This window comes from Arachis ipaensis, chromosome B2, assembly GCF_059453495.1.
Source record: "Arachis ipaensis isolate K30076 ecotype BB chromosome B2, ASM5945349v1, whole genome shotgun sequence".
Lineage (NCBI taxonomy): Eukaryota > Viridiplantae > Streptophyta > Magnoliopsida > Fabales > Fabaceae > Arachis > Arachis ipaensis.
The window spans coordinates 980,937-1,008,158 of NC_142437.1; the positions used below are offsets into that span (position 1 = coordinate 980,937).

General features: G+C 35.4%; 1 non-coding gene across 1 annotated transcript; it reads left to right on the plus strand.

The window, feature by feature from the left end:
• Positions 1–24,784: 24,784 nt before the first annotated feature.
• On the plus strand, positions 24,785–24,892 carry LOC148572766 (small nucleolar RNA R71). Its single transcript, XR_015906342.1, has one exon. It is a non-coding gene; the product is annotated as a small nucleolar RNA R71 (small nucleolar RNA).
• The last annotated feature ends 2,330 nt before the right edge of the window (positions 24,893–27,222 follow it).

Sequence of the window (27,222 nt, forward strand, 5' to 3'; positions counted from 1 at the left end):
TCAACGTTTCTTTCTTCTCTGTCTCAGTCAAATCAGAAACTTAGAAAAGTAAGAAAGAGAGAAAGAGCTTCTTCCCTAAAGCAAGTCACTAAAGAAGCAAGAGAGAGAGAGAGAGATTAAGCTTGAAACACAGAAGTCTAATCAGAAAATCCAAACCAAATCAAGCTTAGGTTAAAGGTAACCCATTTCCTCTTGCATGCTTCATATCTTCTTCTCTTCTTCCTAACAATCTGCACGTCCGAAAATGGCATACATAGGAAAGTTGTTTTCTGCCTCAATCTGCTGTGTATCCACGGTCTTAAACAAGACTTGGGGACCAAGTTATTTTTCAAGGGCTAAGATTAAGTTGACCATTGGAAGATGTCTATGGTTGTTGTTTTATGGCTTTCGGTCAAGATGAAGAAGTCAGAAGCAAAGTTTCTAATCTAAGGTTTAAGGAGAAAAAGTGAATTTGTGGGTTGGTGAAGCTCAAGACTCAAGGTGTTGACCTTGGAAGAAGAACCCAGCAACATGCAAGGAGATAAAAGAGGTTTGCTGTTCATTCAGAAACCAAGGAGAGAAAACCAGTGAATAGAGGTTTTGTTCTGAGAGAGCTCTTTGAAGAAGTTCAACTAACTGGACAGTGTAACCTAATCAAAGGTGCATTCCGCCAGTATGAAGAACTGAATCAGAGGCTTGCCAATCTGGTTTTGCACATAGCAAAGAGGCTGCTGATGAAGTCAATCTCCTTCATGTTTTACAGATTGTGATGTACTTTTCAATGTTTATCTTTCTGTAATTTCTTGTGAGAAAAGGCATATTGAGAGAGCTCAAGTAAAAGCCATGAGTGAAAAAGGCTGAGTGATACACTTGAGAGAAAAGCCTAGAGTTATTTTCAGATTTCTTTAGGTATGTCTATGTCTTGTATCTTGTACCTGTGAGGTATCCCTTTCTTAGTTGGGTCAGCACTAAGAGTAAAGAGTTAGGTATTAGCATAGCCAATGTCAAGTTAGGTTAGAACTTAAATGTGAAATTGGTGTATGTAATACTTTTAACTATAGTGGAAATTCCTCCATAGTTGTGGAGGAGACTGGACGTAGGTTGCATAGCACAAGGCAACCGAACCAGGATACATGTTGGTGTTAGCTATTCTCTTCTCTGCTATGTTCTGTTTTCTGATATTCATGAGATAAAAATAAATTGTCTCATAAATTTCCGCTGCTCAGATCAAACAGAATCAGAATCTTAAGATTGATTAAACAGGGGAGACCAGACACTTGTGAATTCAGAAAACTCCTCTCCTAAATAAGCTGGTAGCCCTTCTATAGGCGCTATGGACACTCACACTGCACCACTCAAGGTCCATGAGTACAAAACCAAGATGTCATATCCTCAGAGACTTCAGCAGGCAGAAAAGGATCAGCAATTCTTCAAGTTTCGAGAAGTTTTCAAGTAGCTGGAGATCAAAATTCCCTTTGCAGAGGCTCTTGAACAAATGCCTTCATATGCTAATTTCATGAAGGAAATACTGAATAACAAGAGGGATTGGAGGAAATCAGAGACAATGGTGCTTACCAAGGAGTGCAGTGGAGTCATTCAGAGGAACCTTCCCAAGAAATTTAAGAGACCTCTCACTTCTCCCAGGAACCTAGTGCCTACCCCAAGAGAAGAGGGCATGACCATCACAATGGATGCTGAATCCATACCAAAGGAGGAAGTGCAAGTTGCTGAAGGGTCAGAGGAGAAAGAAGCTCCAAAAAAGGCTAAAGTTACCCTGTCACATGCTCCCTCTATGAAACCCATTCAAGAGCTTTAAACACCACACCCTCAGAAGTCCCAAAAGGGGACCGAGGATGAGCACCACTCACAGTTCTTGAAGGTCTTTAATCCTCTACTACCCCCTGATAGAGGAGGTACTTGCATGCAGAGTACATTGCTGAGCCTCTTCACATGGTGAAAACTCATACAGTCTCCCCATACATCTAACCTAAGTTCGGTGTTGGGTATGCACTATCAACTAAGGAGGAAGGTCCCAAGAGAAGGATGCCTTAGGGATGGAAAAACAACAATATCTCTACTGAAGGCTTCTCACTAGGGATGAGGGTCGTATTCCCTGCAAGCCCAATCCTGCCTCAGGCATTGAACATGATCCTATCTCTTGAGCATATTAAGCTGATCCATGAGAGCACAGGAAGGAAGCTCCCAGTACGGAGTAAGGATTTATTCCTCTATGACTATCTTCCTCCTTGAAGGAGCTGTCCGTTAAGCTAATGACGGTAAAGAAGCGCTTGTTGGGAGGCAACCCAACCATGAGTAGAGTACTTTTGTTTTTCTTCCTTTTGTTTATTTTCATTTGAGTTCATTTTAGTTTATTTTCATAGTTTTTCTTTTGTTTTTTAACGTTTGTGATCATATGCAGCACTTAGAACAGAGACAGAGACGCTTGGAATGAAAAACAGAACACCCTGGAGAGAGTCCCTTGCTGGCATTGAACGCCAAACAAGGAGGAAGCTGGGCATTCAACGCCCAGTCAGGAGAGCAAGGCTGGCGTTGAACGCCAGAGAAGAAATACCCTAAGCATCCAACACCCATTAGGGAGCATGGAACTGGCGTTGAACGCCAGAGAAGGAGTCCTCTGGGCGTTCAACGCCCACACAAGAGCCAAGAAAAACCATGTTCTGGTCCCTACCTGGCGTTCAACGCCCATTACTGGCGTTGAATGCCCAGGCAGGGCAAGCTCACTCGAGCTTTAAGGCCTCTCAAGCCAGTGGGTTTCACCGAAAATCCCATCCACTTCAAATTCAAATCTTTTTCACCCATTTTTCCCTCCCATATTTTCTTTGCTTGGGGACAAGTAAAGTTTTTAAGTTTGGTGTTGCAGAGCGAGCTCTGAGTTTATATTATCATCAATGGCTCCAAGGGAAGCTGAATCATCTTCAGGAAAGAGCACAGCTTATGGAGCAGCAGCCGCCATCACTAAGGTGGTTGAGTTTCATTGTCCTCTTATCTATGTTATTTCTGATTTTCTTGTACTTTACTTTATCTACCTTCTATTCTAGTGCATGATTACATCTAGTGTTTTGTGTCTTTTTAGTATCATTTTTTACTTTGTTTTGGTTATAAGATATCCAATGTATCTCTCACCATGCTTAAAAGAAAAATTTATTTGAAAAGGAATAGTGAGATACATAAGTACCGAGTTATATCATGAGTTAATTCTAATTATTTTGATGTAGTGACCCTTGCATTTATCTTCTGAATGTATGAATTAACTGTGCATAATTGATAGTGATGTTGAGAATGTTGACTCTTGAAGAACAATGGATTCAGAGAAGTATTATTGGTTCTCTGAAAAATAAAAAATATTGATTTTTGAAGCAAGAAAAAGCAGCAAAATAAAAAAAGAGAGAGAGAGAAAAAGAAAAATAAAGAAAAATCCAAGAGCTCAAAAGAAAAAAAAGACAAGAGCAAGGATCCAAGGTTTTGAGCATCAATGGTTAGGAGGGTCACAAGTTGGCCTAAAAAGTACAAATGAGCTGCTATCCCTAACTAAATGCTTGTGGTGTGAAGGTGTCAAGTAAAAAGCTTGAGATTGAGCAGTTAAAGTTGTGATCCAAAGCAATAAAGAGTATGCTGGTGCATGAATCCCCACACTCCGAATGGTATTATTTGGACTTGTTAGTATTGACTTGATGATTAATGTTGTAAAGAGGGTTGAAGAATTCCATGAAGATGGTAAAATGAGTATGTATAGTAATATGTGGTTTGTGGCTAAACTTGTAAAATTGGGTGGAATATAATGTTATTGAGCTAAGGTTGCTAGAATTGTTGTGCTATGGTTAAGGGCTGTTTATATTGATGGTTGTGGTATTGTAAGTTGAGTGGAGATGAGGTTTGAAAGGAAATTGTGGTTTTGGCAAAAATGAGGTTTGGGTGTAATTTGGTAAAAAGTGGTTTTTGATGAAATTTGGAAGTCTATAACTTTCTCCTCAAATTTTGAATGCAAATGAGGTTTGTTTTAAATTAAAGAGTGTTTAATAAGCTTGAGATTGATATAAAGTTTGTGAAAAACAGAATTCCGTAGAGAAAGTTATGGACAACAAAAGTTTGGTGTGAAAAATGTGTATGCAGGTTGTTAAAACTGGTTTAGCAGCTTTCTGGACAATCTGCTATTTTTTGGAAAAACGTACATCCACGCGTACGCGTGGCGTGACATTTTAAACTACGCATGCGCGAGTAGCCCATGCGTGCGCGTGATGAGCCAACATGCATGACCACGCGTACGCATGGTAAGGGAATGCGCGCGTGTGCTACCTTTTCACACTACCACGCGTACGCGTGGCCCAATACCATGCGCACGCGTGGCCCACGCGCACGCGTGGCCTCTGCTTGCTGCAAGGTTGGAATTTTGTGTTTTAAACCAGATTTTCACTTCTAAACCTCCATTTTCTTCCTTTTAGACCTAAGGTATATTACTAAGTCCAGTAGCTAGTTGCAGCTAGGAGAATATGGTAACTTGGGGATGAAGTAAGAGGTAAAATGGTGAGTTATATGAAGGAGATGAGAATGTTAAATGAAGTATAATGCCATGGCTTTGATAAATGATTATATAATGATTATGAAAATGAAGTGGCTATGAATGATGATATCTGAGATACGAGTTTCCCTGGGTAAGAACCGTGGTTGCCACCACGTGTTCCAGGTTGAAACTCGATACTCTATTGACCCTACGTCGTAAGGGTGACCAGGCACGTATAAATTTTCGGGCATGGATAGCCCCATTGAGTGATTTGAATGATGTATGAATGTGAAATCTATGCATAGACTCATGGGATGCGCGACGGGGGATAGTCTAAGGTTTTCGGACTTGTCGGGTTGGCTGGATAACCGATAGATGAGCCTCATCAGCCATAGGACAGGCATACATCATGTGCATTTGTTTGTTTTGGTTGTTATGCATTACCTGGGATTGCCTAACTGAACATATATATCCTGCTACCTGTTATACTTGCTACTTGCACTATCTGTTTCTTACTTGTGCGTGATCTTGTTTGATTGCTTGTCTCTACTGGATTATGGATGACGGAGGAACGGAGGATGGGTAAAGTGAGTTGGTGTTGATGTTAGGTTTAAAAGTGAGTAAGTCTAGGAATGTTTAGATTACCTACCCTTATTTATGGCTTCTGCTTAGAAACTAAGTTTTATAATTGTATGACGGAGTTCTAGGATTGCCTCTGGCATTCCCAAGACCTTATTTATTATACGCGTGGCACCTTTATCATGCTGAGAACCTCCGGTTCTCACCCCATACTGTGTTGTTGTTTTCAGATGCAGGTCGAGAGGTTCTTCGCTAGGCGCCTGGATCTTTGAAGCGGAGTCGTCCCTGGGTTATTTTGGGTTTTCTGTTTGTATATATATGTACCTATGTACTTAGCTTGCTCTCCAAGAAACTTGATTATTTTGTTCCTCATAGAGGTTACAAGAGAGTTAGGGACTCATTTCTGTATTTTGGGTGTTTGGGACATTTATGTATATATATGTAAATATTCTCTGGCCAGCCTTGGCTTCGCAGGCTGAGTCAGGAGCTAATTCCTCTGTATTATTGGCACTCTTGTGACTCTTTCATTTAATCCTATCCTTAATTTTTAAGTTTCTTAACACGCAAGTAATTCTATTCCTCGAGCGTTGCGCTTTTTATTTTGCAAATTTGTTTTACCCGTTTTTCAAGACTCCTAGTATATTATCTCTTTTCACTATTATATGTATATATTATATGATTAGAGGTCCGTAACACCACACTACTTCTGTTCTATAACTTAAGCGTAAAATTTTATGTAGTAGGATGTTACAATAATTAATAAATTCATTTAATAGTAATAACGATAGGTTGGGTCTACTTTAAAATAAGAAAAATAAATTTTTAATCAATACTAAATTAACAATTAAAATGATTGATAATTAATATAATTATATATTTATTATAGTTATTAATATATTTTATGCCTATGATTATTTTTTTATATATATAAATATATATTCGTAAATAACTAAATTTTAACTTGATGAGTATTTCTTTATACGTTAATAAAACTTAGTACAACTATTAATATTTACAGAATTACTATTGTGTATTAATAATTTTAAATTATATACAAATGAAGCCACTATTTATTATTTGTTCACAATAACTTCACATAATTGATTAAAATTTTCGTCGTATCTTAAATTATTTTGTATAGATATTTTATTACAGCGTCAATAAAATTTTTTAGTGCAACTAATAGTATTTTTTAGGATTTAGTTTTTGTTAAATTAATAATTTAAAAATATAATTTACTACTAGTAATGTTTTTAACTTGATTATTGATTTTTTTTTTTAGTTATACTGAGAGTCAATAAAAATAAATTTATAAACCAAAAAAAAATATTAAAAAATTTAAAAATAATATCTCCAAAAATAATAGCCGTAATATATAAATTGAGATAACAATTTAAAATTTTCTAAAACTAATCTAATCAAATGCTAATATTAGAACTAAACTATTTAAATAATATATTAGCTATTCTAGACCTTAGATACAAATAAATTATAATCATTCTCGAAACAATAACCAACTAAGATAATGACATACCTTAAAAATTCAGACTATTCTATTGTTAAATAAGTTTTATTATCCGTTATTTATGTTAGGTGACAAGATATAGAATAGCCATGCCATTGAGGCACCAAGAAGGTAATAGTTTTTGAAAAAAAAAAACACAATATATTATAAAAAAATTTGATTATGAAAAATTAAAAGAAAAACATTTAAACAAAGCACTAATTTTTGAAATTGCATTTTCAAGGATGACATAATTTTTTGAAAAACTAAACCTAAATTGAGAAAACTCAATCTCATTATATGCTCCACTTCAAAGATTTTATGGCTAACGTAGAAAACATAGAGGAGATGAAATTTAAACTTTTTTTTTTTGTCAAGTGGATTGGACAGCCCCCAATCCTAAGCATTACATCCATGTTTCACACACACACAACACACTCACACACACTACCATGGATATCATCATGAGTTCCTTAAACCAAGGACCAGCCTCAGCTGGGACTAGAACCCGGATGCAGCGCTGTATGAGGCAGATAGGTATACCATTTGTGCTGGGCCTCTGCTGCAGATGAAATTTGAACTTGACCTATAAAATTTTTTAGAAGCAATTGGTCAATAAGAAATCGAGCTCCTCCTAAGAAAAAACTAATTTTACCCACATTTTATTGGGTTAGTCATAATATATGAATAGATCCAACCATCCTTCAGTAAAATAGAGTTCATTGTCCCTTTGTTAAACTCTTACATCTATATAATTAGAACTCGGATAAGTGAATACAACTCGTTGTGGTATTTGATGGATATGGTGCATTGTAAACTATTGCAACAAAAGAGAATCGCATTGTAAGGTTAGATGAAAAAAATAAGTATGAGTAAGAACAATAATCAAATTATCAAAAGAATAATAAAATAGGTATATCAATAAAATATCATAAAAAATTATAACTTGTACCTTAAAAGAATAGTTTTCAATAGAAAACAAAGAATACATCCTTATTCTATAAAGTTGTCAATGAAAAATAACATATTAAAAAATTAAATAAAATATTTTGCCTCTAAAACTTAGACTCATGAACCTTATACTAGTGTATGTACCGTGCGATGCACGAAAAATATTTTTAATATATTTAATTTTAAATTAAGCTCCATTTATTTCTTTTTATTCATGTGAATACCAAACAATAATATATATCAAAGAAATTCACAAAATAATTGGATTAATTGAAAAAAAAGGCATAATATGCAATAAATTAATGTCTTAATTTCTATGAAAAATGTGCGTACATATTTTTTGTCTTCAACATTGATCGTTGCACATTTAATTTAAAGTTTGTATCTTTATTCCTGTATCAAATAAAATTTCAATATTATTTATATAAAATTTTCTATCTAACTAAAAAAAAGAAATGAAAAACACAATTAACAACAAAGAGATACCAATTGATTAAACTGTACATGATTATTTTTATTTATCAAAGACTTCTCTATACATAACATTAATCATACAATTCTCAGAGACCCCTCATGATTTTGAATTAAAACCTTTATCCCTTGCTTGTTTTTAACTCTTAAAAGCGTCACATATAACTGTCCGTGCATAAAAATCGATCTTGATAAGTATAGGCCCATGGTTTTCAGCATATGTTGTTGAATGTTGTTGATTATCATACCAAAAGATACTATCAATGAAAATTATTTTCTCTGAAACTTAATTGGAATGTTATCATTATTTGGAACCATAATAATCCTTGGGATTAATGTAATTTCTTCTATTTTGATCTCTGTTAGTATTTCGCATTCAACCAAGTGATTTTCAAGTCTCTTAACTGTAGTCGTGTACCATTATATAAGTCATTTGACTGGTCTATGTTCCTAAGTAACGTCACCAGAACACCAATATAAATTACAAAATAATATATTATTTAGAATTTATAGTTATGTATGTATAGCTAAAAATACTATAGAAAAGAAATAAAAACTTATAGTCAAAACTCTTAAGCTTTCTAAATTTTAATATAACGATATACTGTTCATTTGGGTGATTTTGCATGTACTCAGTGAATTATTTTATGAAATTTTCTCATAATGTGTATCTCAATTAAGTCCACTCTTATTTCACATGAAGACAAAATAGTTAGAAACATAATAACGGTTAGAAATCTAAAAAAACAAACTTAATAAAACTATCACAATTATTTTAGTTTATCCTATCTCATCAAGTTCTAACACAATAAAAGAAAAATGACCTATAAATTTATTAGAAATCTCTAAATGTTAGTATAAATTAATGAAATCTCTATAAAATTCAATTATTAGATCACACATCATACACAAATCACAAAATACTTTATTTATTCTAGTGGTAACTAACTCTATCCACTATCAATTCCATTTTTTTCAAATCAACCTAATTGTTGTATGATTTAGTTACCACTAGACATAGGTCATGTTTTATCATTTTTGTGATTTGTGTATGATGTATGAACTAATCAAATTTAATAGAGATTACATTAGTTTATGCAATAAAAAATATTATACTTAGTAAAAAAAAATGTAGGTGAAATATTGTGTATTTATAAATAAGTGTTTTTGTTGTTGGCCACACAATTAGCCTCTCAAGTAAAAAATTTGATTAAACATAACAAATATGTTTAACAATATCATGTCTCATGTTAAACCATTATAAGACCAGTACAACAATTTAATGTAAATTGTGATAGGATGAAAAGATTTACTAATTTAAATTTAAAACACTTCACAAAATTAACAAATAATAAATAAATAATTTTATAAATATTTTATTTTAATTCAAAATAATACATTCTTATGAATAATTAATTTTTATACCATTTAAAATTCTCGAGAAAATAAACTTCATTTATGATAAAATTATAATAAAATTACTCTCATTTATAGAATAGAATGGTGACTTTTGTATAAAAAAAAAATTTGTCCAAACAAAATAATCACCCTCAATTGTAATGAAAATAATTGACAATGCATCATATGACATATTGATTAGAAAATTCTCGGCACCAATTTTTCCCATCTCCAAATTGAATTACAAATGGCAGAAGTAGAACAAATAATTAGAAATTCACAATTCAAATAAGAATCATTTATATATTTACCTAATGATAAAAATATATAATATTTATAGACCAATAATTAAAAATTCACAATTCAAATAAGAATCATTTATATATTTACCTAATGATCAAAATATATAATATTTATAGACTATGAAGAAGCTCAAAATTTTCAAAGTTGACAATTCGCAGTTAGTAAAACTTGTTGATGTTCAATTTTAGAGTCATTTATTTTATTGAAATAACACAAAACATTGTCAAAACATTGTCAATTGATATTCTGAAAGAAAATTTTGAAGCACTTCCCGTCTAAAACCACCATTCACAAATAGAAAATTATATTAACGGAGCTAAGTTAATGATAGAAGCTAGAACACTAACAAATTCCATAATATCTGTAAACAGTGCTCATCAGATGTCAGTTATGTCTATCATTGTGCTAATACACACTCAGTTATGTCTATCATTGTGCTAATACACACTGCACTATTTTATGAGTATTGAAATTATATAACATCAGAGTTTTCCTTCGTGAAGAAACCATAAACACACAAATAGAACATGAACCTAAACTCAGATTCCACAACTTAGGCCTGAGAAGTACCAGCTTCCTGAAATGTACCAGCTTCCTGAATAAATACATTAAAAGAGAATCTACATTAACTCCAATGCAAATAATCAATGAAAAAAATAGACTACCGCAACCACATGAAATATAAGGAGAAATGTTTAAATACAATACTCAATCAAAACTATGAAATACTTGAAGCGAATTATCAATATATATACAAGGAATATGAAGCTAAAATCAAATGAAATATCTTCATCTTGACAAGAAAAAAATAGATACAATATCATTAATAGTTTTGATGATTTAAAATTTTTTGTTAAATTTGTTTGAAGTTGTATTTGAAACATGGTTTTTGAGCCAAAGAACACACAACCTGTGAGATTTTGAGCTTAATTGTATGGTTACATTATTTAACCATAAATTTATATTCTTGTGTGTTTTCTTCTCTATAATTGCAATCTTTGCTTTGTTCCATTCTATATGTCCACTATTTAGTATATTTATATGCTTGCATATGATTGAGGCCATTGCTTGATTCTAGCTCACTTATCCCAAATTAGCCTACATTTTACATCACCCTCAAAATCAGCACGTTGTGTAACAGTTTCTCTAAAGTTTACATGGGGCTTTCCAACAGTTACATCAACCTTAACAAGTAGGAACATAATAATGAAACTCCAGAAGCAGGAAATATAAAACCAGTATCAGCAAGGATTAACAACATTAATGCATGGGAAAGGAATAGGTACCTTATACTCTCTCCAAATACGTTCAACATAAATATCTAAATGTAATTCTCCCATTCCAGAAATGATAGTCTAACAACAAAGGTAAACTATGTCATTGCAAGTACAACAAATTTGCCACTTTTATGATCTAGATAAATAGAATAGAACATTACCTGCCCACTCTCTGGGTCTAAACCAACACGGAATGTAGGATCCTCTTTCTAGAAGCGATTCAAAGCTTTTGAAAACTACAAGTGATATACCAAGAAAATCAAATACATGATAAGCTGGGACAGGGTGGTCAGTGTATTACATAAAGAAACTACTTACTTGCCCTCCAGAATCTTTTGAAACTGGCTGTACAGCTAATGACATTACAGGTTCAGGAACATTCATGGAAGTCATTGTGTATTTAACTGATCCATCGGTAAAAGTATCTCCTAATAACCAATGGATGGAAAAAAGTTAGACAAGTAATCATGTATTAAGGCCAATATAAAACTAACTTAGGCAACATATTACTACAAGATTAAGTTCAAAATTGAGTGCAATTCATTCTCTACATCAATAGGCAGAGACTGCTAACAACAAAAGACTCAATTATCAGAAATTCAGAATGTTTAACAGCTGTTGAGAAGGATTGACAGTAATTAAGCCTAAAAAATTGATTAAACTATACAATTAGAGCCTTACAAATTAATTTAAAAGATTTAACTTGAGAGTTTCCTATGGGCATTGGTTAAGAGAGAAAATAGAAAAGTTTTGGTTTGCATTAAGTGCACAGAAAAATTAAGAAAAAATAACATTTACTTGTTCTTATAGTATTCTTAGTAAGTGCCTTAACACTTGTTAACAAGACCCTTAATTAAATCTTGAATAAATAAAGGTACAATATAGGATTCCAGAAATCAATATTTGCCCTGCATGAGCCTCTTGAATGTCCTGCAATTTGGATAAAATCCTAATTGAATATTAAATATATTTAATTATTGAAATATATTAAACAGTCTTCGTAACAAATCAAGCAGGGAAAGGTACCCCTACCAAGTTACTCTATAGCAAAAACAATAGCCTATAACCTACCCAACAAAAGTTTCTTTTTATTTTCTTTTCTTTTTTGTTTTTTCTTGATAAAAGAAGACTTTTTTTAATATGAAGAGAAAACTAAACAAACTGGGTAGGACAAGGGGATAAGAGTTCCTCTTTACCATAAAAAAATAATGAGAAAAAAATACCAATAACATGAAAATCCGCCAGTAATACTGTAAATCCAAAACCTAACCTCCATCTCATCAGAATGCATCCTAACTAAGCGAGGAACCTGCATCCATTAAGAAAAACATTTAGCCAAAAATTCATTCTAATTTTGAAATGCAATACATGAAAGCACAGACCTAATGATCTAACTAGTGAAAATATTACATCACTGGTAGCACAGCAACAAAATTTTGGTGCATAGTTTTAAAGAAATTCATGAACCCAGGGTAGATTAAAATTGAATAATTGCTATAATCTTATGTCATGTAATTTATTACTCTTCCCAAGATGAAATCTAAAGGAAATAATAAAAAGCTGAAGATTTCAACAAAACACTACTGCAAAGTTGTGTTTGGAAAAATCTTGAGAGTTACACCTATGATTTATAGCATAGCATTAGCCAAAAAAAATTCCAGGATTCAATTGCACATATGCACATGAATAACACAATCACAAAAAGCCTTAGATTTTACCTTGATCTTCTTGCCGGTGTTTAGATTAATAACAAACTCGCCCTTGCGGATCACACCCTCGTAAATTCTTCAACACCCAAAGCCGGGGGGAAGGAAAATTGAGAAAACAATCCAATAATTTTGTGTAATTTACAAAGTTAACACATTCAAACCAAAATATATGCAGACAAACACACGCAGGGAAAGTGATAAAATGGTTAATGGTGAGAATGAAATGAGTAAATCTCGGTTGTGGGAAAACAAAATGCTTAGGACGGGGAGGAGGGGAGCGCAATATGGGCCCGAGGGACTGGTAACTCTGGGTGGCAAGACTGGTGGGGAGGGGTAGTGAAATGATTTTGTTAGAAAAGAGAGTTGGGGAGTATATTGGGAGGTGACAAAATGCTGAGGAGGGCATTCAGATTGTTGGGATTAGAATCAGACTAGGAGAGGGTCAGGTCTCTCAAAAGCCTGCCATTTGTCACACATTGTTTTTTCCTTTCTCAGTAAAGAACACATATGACCTGGGGACGGGTAAAGCCACATTGGATTTTACCCATTTCCTTCAGTTTCTGTACTGTTTGATCTCTTTTCTACCTACAATTGGTACCAGTTGTTACATACAGTCATACGAGATGTGACTTCTTTATGTAATAATGTGAGCTCTAAAGTACGTCAACCATTCATGTACGATGATGTAGCCAAAAATTGCTCTCACTCTCATAACAGCCAACTTCTCTCACTTGATACTGCCATATATATATTGAAAAAGAGTTTGAAGTTATATTACCTTAAATATGTCAACTGGCCAAACCGCCCTTCCTCCAACTTAAATGCCAACGCTACAAGTGGCCCATCAAGACTTCCAGTCAACTCAACCTGAAAGTGCATAGATAAATTATTCAATAAAAAAAGAAACAAGAGCACAAATGCAAAATCGGCTTGCAAAATCATTTGCAGGCCTATCATTGCCACAACAAGAACTCTTGAGGCCTTTTGGTATCATTTAAAATCCTTGGGTTTTTCCCGATGGATTTGCATCAGTTTCTAATTACCACATTCAGAGTTTTGGATCATACCAAGAAGCAAATACAACTGGTAACTTTTCAGTGTTTTGGCGCATTCGGTTGAAACTTGTAAAGGAAGTCCATGCCTTTTAACAGCTCTTTTTCAACTACTCATTTAATTGAGATACGATTACCTTTTCGGCCTCGCTTTGGTGCTTAGTACATGGTCTGTCTAAGGGTGTTCCTCACTTCCTCTAGCTAACATTCAAAGGGATTGGCATGCTTTAGTACATGGTCCTGTTTGTTGGGTGATACCATTTTGTATCCATGTGAGGATATTCCATCCTCTTGTGTACATTCTTCTCTCTCCTAATAAAATTTCTTTTTCTATCAAAATAATTTAACCATCCCTTGACTAAGTTGTGATTTATATTTTGAAAACTTATGCAATAGTTAGCATCCCGGTTAAATCTAAGTTATGTTATTTTTCATTTTGTATTTACTTTTTCTGCCTGGAGTCTTACAAATGCTACTATAGATGCAAGAAAATGTCCACATGAGAATTTTTAACTTTTTTAAAGATTATGTTTAACTAGTAATTACATTTTAAAAAATCCATGAAAATTTAATTATTCGAATAATTAACCAAGTTCTTAATTGATGTTTTTCCCCTTTTTCTAGGTTTTACTCTATTTTCCATATATTTTCTTGTATGATTCTTCAAACCAAATATTCTTCTTTCACTCCCACTCAAATATATATCTAATCTATATATATAAAGAAACTTATAAATCATCATTAAAAAATAGCCTGCAAATTCAGAGGCCAATTGACAATTTATGACAAATAGATCATAATATCAAAGCAAAACAAAGATAAACATCTTACAAATCAGGTACCTTTTCCTCATTCTTTGTTTGGTCAAGGGCATAACTACTAACTTCAATTGGACATGACAAATAATTAAGTACACCATCCAGAAGTGGCTGTACTCCCTGTATCAGTAACAGAAGACAATGAAAAGCATAGGGATGCCTGCAAGCATATGCATGTACAAGAGAACCTCTTGGGGGTTTGGGAGTTTGAACTTGAGAGCAAGGATACCAACCCGAGACGAATTGATGATAAAAATTAGGCTCCCGTTAATTACTAACAGCCAAAGACTACGTGATCGATAAATTGCTGACTATAATGTTACGTATCGCAGATTAATAGGTTCTTTAAATTAAATTTTTTGGACAAAACACTGCATTTTTACTTAAATTAAAACAACAACATTCATATTCAGTGGCATTCAGATTTATATCAAAATTTTTTTGCATTGGCATTCACATAAGAACTCTTGTGTTTTGTCATTCATTTCAGAATTTAAGTAGAAAAGCAGCATTTTATCCAAAAAAAAAAACGACATCGCTTTTGTCCTTTAATTTTGGAGACTTATTAGTCCGACTGGCGACACGTGGCAACGTTATGGCCACGTCAGCAACTTAACGACCACATCTACTCTTATTGTTAGTAGTCAACGATTTTGACTAACTAGATATCTAAAATGTCTCATTTATGCAAAGTTTTGGGACCTTGATTATAATAAAAAATTTTCGAAGACTAAATCGTCTTATACGAAATTTTTTAGGACCTATTTGAATATATACTCAATAAAATAAATTTAATAATTATATATTTGTGTACTTTTTAAAAAAATTAGGCAAATGTTCTTATGAAAATACAAAATATTATATATAAAAAAAATAAGGTATTAAATTAATTATTATGTATTTATATGTATATAGATATATATAGTATTTACTTTATTTTTAATATATTATTATATTTTTATATATTTTTTATATGAATAGTTAATTTTTTAAATACACAAAGCATGATTAGTTAAAATAATTTCTATTTTACTTTTGTATTTTTATTTCTGAAAATAATTTTTATTTTTAACTTTTTATATTTTAAAAACATAATTTTTTTGTGAAAATAATAAAAACATGTTGGATTAGTCTATTTTTAAAATATGTTTTTAATATTAATTTTAGAATATAAAATTATGCTTTATTGAATTTATAATTTTATTTATTTTTTATAAAGTTAACAATTAATTTTTATAAATTTCAAAAATAAAATTAATTACTATCATAAAGTAATTAAATTCATAATAATAATAGATAATTTAACCAAATAAACAATAGGGTTAAGTACAATTTTGGTCTTTAATGTATAGGCCGAAATTTTTTTTATCTCTAATCTTTTTTTGCATACAAAATCGTCCCTAAGGTTCGAGTTGGTTTTAAATCGTCCTTCGGGCTAAAAATTACTTTTTAAAGACGATTTTGCTCATTATGGTTTCTTTTCCTTCATGTCATTTTCGTGAAATCATTTTGTCTTCCTCAAATAACTCACAATATTTGAGAACACACTTAGTCTTTGAAACATTTGCGTGAAACCCTACAAAAGTGTTCCTGCGAAAATGATCTATGCTAGTGGTTGAAGACATTTTGTTGTTGGGAGTTTGACCGAGGGTGTGGCGTGATGTCGCATTTGTCACTCATCTTCATTGCTGCAGATAGCCGTTGTTGAGGTAAGCTTGCTTTCCATGCAATGTCGCTTCACCTCAAATATTTTTTACATTTAGGTGGTTTAAGCTTTACAATAATGTTGCTGCATCTGAATTGTTTAGGGTTTAATGTAGACTGCATTGACGATGGATATAACTAGGTTTGTGATGATCTATTTCTTTTCTTTCTTGTTTGTTTTAGTAATGTATTATGTTGAATAATAATAGGGTTGTTTGAGTAGAAGACGGTGTACTTTACATGAGGGTGCATCATGGGGTGCATTCAGATATGAGAATGGGGTATTTAAGTATTTGAAGAGGCAAACTACAATTATTGAAAAAATTGATGGCGATCGATGCTCTGTGTTGAGGCCTGTGAAGAGTTAAGACGGTTTAGATACTTGGAGTCCAACATTACAGCATTATGGTATAAAGATCCAACTACGGAAGATTCTGAAAATAACTTGAAGATGTTAAAAGGTGACTCAGATGTAATTGAGATGTGCAAAATAGCTGAGATGTGGGGTTTGGTGATTTGTTTGTGGTTTATGATGTTGGGGATGCGGATGGATTTCCGAAAATTGGTTATATTGACGTAGGGGGAGTTATTGGGGCGTTGAAAGTGAGAAACTTAATGGTGCTGGTCTTGAGATAGTTGGTATTTGAAGGAGAGCAAGAAAGGAGTGTGATAGTAAAGGATGATGACCTTGTGACTGAAGTAGTTGATGATGAGGTCGAAATAGAATTTCAGAATGCAGAAAGTGGGAAACATAACGAGGGTGTTTCAGGAGAGTTATTAGGAGGTGGAGGACAGATTGGAAGAGGGTTGTTTGTCACAAAGAGTGCCTCTTTTGGCTTTATGCACACAGGGTTGGCGGGGAGGAGTCAACATGGCAATTAAGAAGCTTAAATTTGCAACATACTTGCATTCAAACACACAGGATTGGCATAATGAACTCCAAATGGCTAGACAACCAGTTTAAGAAGAAGGTGGAGTCTAATCCAAGAATCAAAATAAAGGAGTTGGTGGCAAAGGCATACAAAAAGTGGAATCTGACTGTGACTAAATCAATGGCAGTAAAAACGAAGCAAAAGGCATTGAGCCAGATTCAAGGCATTTAGAGAGCAGTATAAGAGGATTAACGATAATTGTTTGAACTTCTAAGAGCAAATCCAGGATCATCCGTTTACCTGAAAATGATTCGGTCTCTGGATTTTGCTCAGGAGATCCAAAACCCAATCTTGATGAATTATTGTGTATTCTAGAGACTGTATGTATCCTTTGATGCATGCAAGAAAATCTTCCAACACTGTAGACCGTTTGTTAGTTTGGACGGATGCTTCTTAAAGACTTCTTAGAGTGGACAACTGTTGACTGCAATTGGAAGAGACCCGAACGATCAGATGCTTCCAATTGCTTATGTAGTGTTTGAAACTGAGACATATAACTCCTTGATTTGGTTTCTGCGCCATCTTGTTGAGGATTTGGAGTTGGAGAAAATTAGAAAATGCACCTTCATGTCTGATCAGCAGAAGGTAATGATACAGTTTACATTATTGTTATGCTTTAACAAATAATGATTGTTTCAAATTAGATACAATGATTTCTGGACTAACCAAATGCATGCTCACCTTCATTTCATAAGGTTTGTTACCAGCATTTGAAGAGGTCATACCAGGGGTGACAACAGACTCTGCATGAGGCATCTCTATAGCAATTTCAGAAAGAAATTTCCTAGTTTAGAGCTAAAGAACAGAATGTGGCAGTGTGCAAAGGCAACTCATTGGAGGGATTGGGAGAAGGAAATGAAATCTCTGAGACTTGTAATGATGGGGAATTTTGACAGTTAAACGGCATTGCACACAGGTTTTGGTCGCGTTCTAGATTTACATTTCATTCAAAATGTGACACCCTTGTTAATAACATGAGTGAAAGTTTTAATGCTGTCATAGTTAGTGCACGAAATTGTGATGTCCAGGCTCGAACAATCCCTGGTAATGGCTCCAAAGCTTGGTGCTTTGATCTTAATTCATAATTGTCACAACTTCGATACAACTAACCAGCAAGTGCACTGGGTCGTCCAAGTAATACCTTACGTGAGTAAGGGTCGAATCCCACGGAGATTGTTGGTATGAAGCAAGCTATGGTCACCTTGCAAATCTCAGTCAGGCGGATATAAAATAATAGTGTTTTCGAATATTAGATAATAAAATAGGGATAGAGATACTTATGTAATTCATTGGTAGGAATTTCAGATAAGCGAATGGGGATTCTTTTCGTTCCTCTGAACCTCTGCTTTCCTGCTATCTTCATCCAATCTGTCTTACTCCTTTCCATGGCTGGCTGTATGCAAGGGCATCACCGTTGTCAGTGGCTACATCCCCTCCTCTCAGTGAATAATATGCTCACGCACCCTGTCACGGCACGGCTATTCATCTGTCGGTTCTCGATCATGCTGGAATAGGATTCACCCTCCTTTTGCGTCTGTCACTAACGCCCAACACTCGCGAGTTTGAAGCTCGTCACAGTCATTCAATCATTGAATCCTACTCGGAATACCACAGACAAGGTTTAGACTTTCCGGATTCTCTTGAATGCCGCCATCATTCTAGCTTACGCCACGAAGATTCCGGTTAAGAGATCTAAGAGATATTCATTCTAGCTTATTTCATGTAGAACAGAAGTGTTTGTCTGGCACGCGTTCATAAGGGAGATGGTGATGAGCGTCACACATAATCATCACCTTCATCACGTTCTTAGGTGCGAATGGATATCTTAGAAGCGAAATAAGATGAATTGAATAGAAAACAGTAGTACTTGCATTTAATCTTTGAGGAACAGCAGAGCTCCACACCTTAATCTATGGAGTGTAGAAACTCTACCGTATGAAAATACATAAGTGAAGGTCCAGGCATGGCCGAGATGGCCAGCCCCTCTGATCTAAGAACCAGGCGTCCAAAGATGGTTTACAACTGATCCCAGATACCTAATACAATAGTAAAAGGTCCTATTTATAATAAACTAGCTACTAGGGTTTACATGAGTAAGTAATTGATGCATAAATCCACTTCCGGGACCCACTTGGTGTGTGCTTGGGCTGGGCTTTGAGTGTTACACGTGTAGAGGTCCTCCTTGGAGTTGAATGCCAGCTTTAGTGCCAGTTTGGGCGTTCAACTCTGGTTTTGGCTCCTTTTCTGGCGCTGGACGCCAAATTTGGGTAGAAAGCTGGCGTTGAACGCCAGTTTACGTCGTCTATTCTTGGCCAAAGTATGGACTATTATATATTGCTGGAAAGCCCTGGATGTCTACTTTCCAACGCAATTGGAAGCACGCCATTTCGAGTTCTGTAGCTCCAGAAAATCCACTTTGAGTGCAGGGAGGTCAGAATCCAACAGCATCAGCAGTCCTTCTTCAACCTCTGAATCTGATTTCTGCTCAAGTCCCTCAATTTCAGCCAGAAAATACCTGAAATCACAGAAAAACACACAAACTCATAGTAAAGTCCAGAAATGTGAATTTAACATAAAAACTAATGAAAACATCCCTAAAAGTAGCCAGATCCTACTAAAAACATACTAAAAACAATGTCAAAAAGCGTATAAATTATCCGCTCATCACAACACCAAACTTAAATTGTTGCTTGTCCCCAAGCAACTGAAAATCAAATAAGATAAAAAGAAGAGAATATACTATAAATTCCAAACTATCAATGAAACATAGCTGCAATCATATGAGCGGGACTTATAGCTTTTTGCCTCTTGAATAGTTTTGGCATCTCACTTTATCCATTGAGGTTCAGAATGATTGGCATCTATAGGAACTCAGAGTTCAGATAGTGTTATTGATTCTCCTAGTTCAGTATGATGATTCTTGAACACAGCTTCTTTATGAGTCTTGGCCGTGGCCCTAAGCACTTTGTTTTCCAGTATTACCACCGGATACATAAATGCCACAGACACATAATTGGGTGAACCTTTTCAGATTGTGACTCAGCTTTGCTAAAGTCCCCAATTAGAGGTGTCCAGGGTTCTTAAGCACACTCTTTTTTTGCTTTGGACCTTGACTTTAACCGCTCAGTCTCAAGTTTTCACTTGACACCTACACGCCACAAGCACATGGTTAGGGACAGCTTGGTTTAGCCGCTTAGACCGGGATTTTATTCCTTTAGGTCCTCCTATCCACTGATGCTCAAAGCCTTGGGATCCTTTTTATTTGCCCTTGCCTTTTGGTTTTAAGGGTTATTGGCTTTTTGCTCTTGCCTCTTGGTTTTAAGAGCTTTTGGCTTTTTCTGCTTGCTTTTTCTTTCTATATTTTTTTTTCGCCTATTTTTTTCTTTTTTTTTTTTTCTGCAGGCTTTGTTCTTTGCTACTTTTTTTTGCTTCAAGAATCATTTTTATGATTTTTCAGATTATCAAATAACATGTCTCCTAGTCATCATTCTTTCAAGAGCCAACATATTTAACATTCTTAAACAACAACTTCAAAAGACATATGCACTGTTCAAGCATACATTCAGAAAACAAGAAGCATTGTCACCACATCAATATAATTAAGCTAAGTTCAAGGATAAATTCAAAACTCATGTACTTCTTGTTCTTTTGAATTAAAACAGTTTTTATTTAAGAGAGGTGATGGATTCATAGGACATTCATATCTTTAAGACAAAGTTACTAACTACTAATGATCATGTAATGAAGACACAAACACAGATAAGCACATAACATAGAAAATGAAAAACAGAGAAAGCAAGAACAAGGAATGAATCCACCTTAGTGATGGTGGCGTTTCTTTCTTGAGGAACCAATGATGTCCTTGAGCTCTTCTATGTCTCTTCCTTGTCTTTGTTGCTCCTCCCTCATTGCTTTTTGATCTTCTCTTATTTCATGAAGCATGATGGAGTGCTCTTGATGTTCCACCCTTAGTTGTCCCATATTGGAACTCAATTCTCCTAGGGAGGTGTTGATTTGCTCCCAATAGTTTTGTGGAGGAAAGTGCATTTGAGGCATTTCCGGGATCTCATGGTGATGAGATTCATACGCCTCTTGAGCTCCATGAATGGGCTCTCTTGCTTGCTCCATCTTTTTCTTAGTGATGGGCTTGTCCTCTTTAATGAGGATATCTTCCTCTATGTCAATCCCAGCTGAATTGCATAGGTGGCAGATGAGGTGAGGAAAGGCTAACCTTGCCATAGTGGAGGACTTGTCAGCCACCTTGTAGAGTTCTTGAGGTATAATCTCATGAACTTCCACCTCTTCTCCAATCATGATGCTATGGATCATGATGGCCCGGTCTATAGTAACTTCAGACCGGTTGCTAGTGGGAATGATTGAGCATTGAATAAACTCCAACCATCCTCTAGCTATAGGCTTGAGGTCCAATCTTCTTAGTTGAACCGGCTTGCCTTTGGAGTCAATCTTCCATTGAGCTCCTTCTACACATATGTCCATAAGGACTTGGTCCAACCTTTGATCAAAGTTGACTTTTCTTGTGTAGGGGCGTGCGTTCTCTTCCATATTTGGCAAGTTGAACGCCAACCTCACATTCTCCGGACTGAAATCCAAGTATTTCCCCCGAACCATTGTAACATAGTTCTTTGGATTCGGGTTCTTACTTTCATCATGGTTCTTGGTGATCCATGCATTGGCATAGAACTCTTGAACCATTAGGATGCCGACTTGTTGGATGGGATTTGTTAGAACTTCCCAACCTCTTCTTTGAATTTCACGTCGGATCTTCGGATACTCATTTCTTTTGAGTTTAAAAGGGACCTCAGGGATCACCTTCTTCTTGGCCACAACATCATAGAAGTGGTCTTGATGGGCTTTGGAGATGAACCTTTCCATCTCCCATGACTCGGATGTGGAAGCTTTTATCTTCCCTTTCCCTCTTCTAGAGGATTCTCCGGTCTTGGGTGCCATCAATGGTAATGGAAAAACAAAAAGCTTATGCTTTTACCACACCAAACTTAGAATATTGCTCGCCCTCGAGCAATAAACAAAAGAATAGAAGAAGAAGAAGAAATATGGAGAGGGAGAGAGAGGGAAGTGTTTCGGCCAAGAAGGGTGTAGAGGGGTGTTGTTGTGTGAATTTGATGAAGAATGGAGGGCTTTATATAGGGAAGGGAGGGGGGGTATTGGTTCGGCCATATGGGTGGGTATGGGTGGGAAATTGGTTTTGAATTTTGAAGGTAGGTGGAGTTTATGAGGTAGGTTTATTAGGAAGAGTGGGTGGATGTGAGTGGTGAAGGTTTAATAGGGAAGAGGGATGGAGGTGATAGGTGAAGGGTTTTGGGGAAGAGTGTTTATTGGGAAGAGAGGATGATTGAGAAGAGAGAAGAAAGTGAGTGGAGGTAGGTGGGGATCCTGTGGGGTCCACAGATCCTGAGTGGATTCTGTGGGGTCCACAGATCTTGAGGTGTTCAAGGATTTACATCCCTGCACCCATTAGGCATGTAAAAATGCCTTTGTATACAACTCTGGGCGTTCAGCGCCAGGTTGGTGGCCATTTTGGGCGTTCAACGCCCATTTGCTGCCATTTCTGGCGTTGAACGCCAGAACCATGCTTGTTCTGGGCGTTCAGCGCCAGGATGCTGCCCATTTGGGCGTTCAGCGCCAGAACCATGCTCTGTTCTGGCGTTTGAACGCCAGGCATATGCTCCTCCAGGGTGTGATTTTTCTTCTGCTGTTTTTGATTCCGTTTTCAATTTTTCTCTTTATTTTGTGACTCCACATGATCATGAACCTATAAAGACATATAACTAAGAAAAATATAGTTAGATAAATAAAAATTGGGTTGCCTCCCAACAAGCGCTTCTTTAATGTCAATAGCTTGACAGTGGGCTCTCATGGAGCCTCACAGATGTGCAGAGCTTTGTTGAGACTCTCCAACACCAAACTTAGAGTTTGGATATGGGAGTTCAACACCAAACTTAGAATTTGGTTGTGGCCTCCCAACACCAAACTTAGAGTTTGACTGTGGGGGCTCTGGTTGACTCTGCTTTGAGAGAAGCTTTTTCTGCTTCCTCTCCATGGTTGCAGAGGGAGATCCTTGAGTTTTAAACACAAGGGAGTCCTCTTTCCATTGAAGGACTATTTCTCCTTTGTCAACATCAATCACAGCTCTTGCTGTGGCCAGGAAAGGTCTTCCTAGGATGATGGATTCATCCTCTTCCTTTCCAGTATCCAGGACTATGAAATCAGCAGGGATGTAAAGGCCTTCAACCTTTACTAATACATCTTCTACTTGTCCATAAGCCTGTTTTCTTGAGCTGTCTGCCATCTCTAGTGAGATTTTAGCAGCTTGCACCCCATAGATTCCCAGTTTCTCTATTACAGAGAGGGGCATGAGGTTTATTCCTGAACCAAGGTCACACAGAGCCTTAAAGATCATGGTGCCTATGGTACAGGGTATTATGAACTTTCCAGGATCCTGTCTCTTCTGAGGTAATATCAGTTGATCCAGATCACTTAGTTCATTGATGAACAAGGGAGGTTCAACTTCCCAAGTATCAATACCAAATAATTTGGCATTCAGCTTCATGATTGCACCAAGAAACTTGGCAGTTTGCTCTTCAGTAACATCCTCATTCTCTTCAGAAGAGGAATACTCATCAGAGCTCATGAAGGGCATAAGGAGGTTCAATGGGATCTCTATGGTCTCTAGATGAGCCTCAGAGTCCTTTGGTTCCTCAGAGGGAAGCTCCTTATTGACCACTGGACGTCCCAGGAGGTCTTCCTCCTTGGGCTTCACGTCCTCTCCTCTCCTCACAGGTTCGGCCATGGCGCTTATGTCAATGGCCTTGCACTCTCCCTTTGGATTCTCTTCTGTAGTGCTTGAGAGAGTACTAGGAGGGATTTCAGTGATCCTTTTACTCAGCTGGCCCACTTGTGCTTCCAGATTTCTAATGGAAGACCTTGTTTCATTCATGAAACTTACAGTGGCTTTAGATAGATCAGAGACTAGATTTGCTAAATTAGAAGCATTTTGTTCAGAGTTCTCTGTCTGTTGCTGAGTGGATGATGGAAAAGGTTTGCTATTGCTAAACCTGTTTCTTCCACCATTATTAAAGCCTTGTTGAGGCTTTTGATCCTTCCATGAGAAATTTGGATGATTTCTCCATGTTGAGTTATAGGTGTTTCCATAAGGTTCACCTAAGTAATTCACCTCTGCTATTGCAGGGTTCTCAGGATCATAAGCTTCTTCTTCAGGAGAAGCCTTTTGAGTACTGTTGGATGCAGCTTGCATTCCATGCAGACTCTGAGAGATCATATTGACTTGCTGAGTCAATATTTTATTCTGAGCCAATATGGCATTCAGAGTATCAACTTTAAGAACTCCCTTCTTCATAGGCGTCCCATTACTCACAGGATTCCTTTCAGAAGTGTACATGAACTGGTTATTAGCAACCATGTCAATGAGTTCTTGAGCTTCTGCAGGCGTTTTCTTTAGGTGAATGGATCCACCTGCAAAAGTGTCCAGTGACATCTTTGATAGCTCAGACAAACCATCATAGAATATATCCAGGATGGTCCATTCTGAAAGCATGTCAGAAGGACACTTTTTGGTCAACTGTTTGTATCTTTCCCAAGCTTCATAGAGAGATTCACCTTCTTTCTGTCTGAAGGTTTGAACATCAGCTCTAAGCTTGCTCAGCTTTTGAGGAGGAAAGTACTTGGCTAAGAAAGCCGTGACCAGCTTATCCCAAGAGTTCAGGCTGTCTTTGGGTTGAGAATCCAACCACAATCTAGCTCTGTCTCTTACAGCAAAAGGGAAAAGCATGAGCCTGTAGACTTCAGGATCTACTCCATTAGTCTTAACAGTATCACATATCTGCAAGAATTCAGTTAAGAACTGAAAAGGATCTTTAGATGGAAGTCCATGAAACTTGCAGTTCTGCTGCATCAGAGAAACTAATTGAGGTTTCAGCTCAAAGTTGTTTGCTCCAATGGCAGGAATGGAGATGCTTCTTCCATGTAAATTGGAATTAGGTGCAGTAAAGTCATCAAGCATCTTCCTTACATTATTATTATTTTCGGCTGCCATCTCCTCTTCCTGTTCGAAAATTTCTGAAAGGTTATCTCTGGATTGTTGTAATTTAGCTTCTTTTAATTTTCTCTTCAGAGTCCTTTCAGGTTCTGGATCTGCTTCCACAAGAATGTTCTTATCATTGCTCCTGCTCATATGACAAAGAAGAAGGCACAGAAAAATAATAATAATAATAGAGATCCTTTATACCACAGTATAGGGATCCCTGTGTGAGTAGAAGAAGAGGGGGAGACAAAGAATGTAATATAATGGAAGAAACACAACTGTGAGGAGGCTAGAGATGTGAGATGAGATGTTAGGATATGAATGAATAAATAGAATAGGATGGGGGAGGGATAATTTTCGAAAATTAAGATTTAAAAATTAAATTAATTAATAAATTAAAAAGAAATTTTGAAAAAGGGGGAAGATATTTTCGAAAAATGAGAGAGAGAGAGTTAATTAGGTAGTTTTGAAAAAGTTAAGAAACAAACAAAAAGTTTGTTAGTTAGTTGAAACAAATTTTGAAAGGATAGGAAGTGAGGAAGTTAGAAAAGATATTTTGAAGAGATATTTTTGAAAAGGATAAGATAAGAAGATATTTTTGAAAAGATATGATTGAAATTAGTTTTTGAAAAAGATTTGATTTTTAAAATCTCAATTAATGACTTGATTCACAAGAAACCACAAGATATGATTCTAGAACTTAAAGTTTGAATCTTTCTTAACAAGTAAGTAACAAACTTGAAATTTTTGAATCAAAACATTAATTGATTATGTTATTTTCGAAAATGTGATATAAAAATAAGAAAAAGATTTTTGAAAAATATTTTTAGAATTTTCGAAAATAACTAAGAATTTTGAAAAAGATTTTATTTTTGAAAAAGATTTTGAAAAAGATAAGATTTTCAAATTGAAAATTTGATTTGACTCATGAGAAACAACTTGATTTTAAAAATTTTTGAAAAAGTCAACTCAAATTTTCGAATTTGATGAGAGAAAAAGGGAAAGATATTTTTTTGATTTTTTGAATTTTTATGAAAACATGAAAATTATGCAATGCATGAAATTTTTAGATCAAAACAATGAATGCATGCAAGAATGCTATGAATGTCAAGATGAACACCAAGAACACTATGAAGATCATGATGAACATCAAGAACATATTTTTGAAAAATTTTTAATGCAAAGAAAACATGTAAGACACCAAACTTAGAATTCTTTAATGCTTACGCACTAAGAATTCAAGAATGCATATGAAAAACAACATACAACACAAAACAAAAAATCATCAAGATCAAACAAGAGGACTTACCAAGAACAACTTGAAGATCATGAAGAACACTATGAATGCATGAAATTTTCGAAAAATGCAAGATGCACATGCAAATGACACCAAACTTATAACATGACTCAAGACTCAAACAAGAAACACAAAAAATATTTTTGATTTTTATGATTTTCTAATTTTTTTGGATTTTTTCGAAAATTATATGAAAAAGGAAAATAAGGATTCCAAAATTTTTAATATGAATTCCAGGAATCTTGCATTCTTAGTCTAAAGCTTCAGTCCAGGAATTAGACATGGCTCACTAGCCAGCCAAGCTTTCAATGAAAGCTCCAGTCCAAAACACTAGACATGGCCAATGGCCAGCCAAGCTTCAGCAGGTGATCATGGATCAGCAGCAGGTGGATGAGCAACAGGAGACAAGGATAGCTAATATACAGATGGACGAACAGTTTAAGCAAACAAAGCAGCAGCTATCAAGGCAAATAGCAGAAGAATGCCAAGCAGTTCAATTAAGAAGTGGGAAAACATTAAATACCCCACCTCAAGGGATTAAAAATTCAAGAAATGAGCAATCCACCAAAGATTCACCTGAGGACAGTAAGAGCCCAGGGAAAAATAATTCTGGCACTAAAACGCCAGAAAAGGGGTGGAAGGCTGGCGC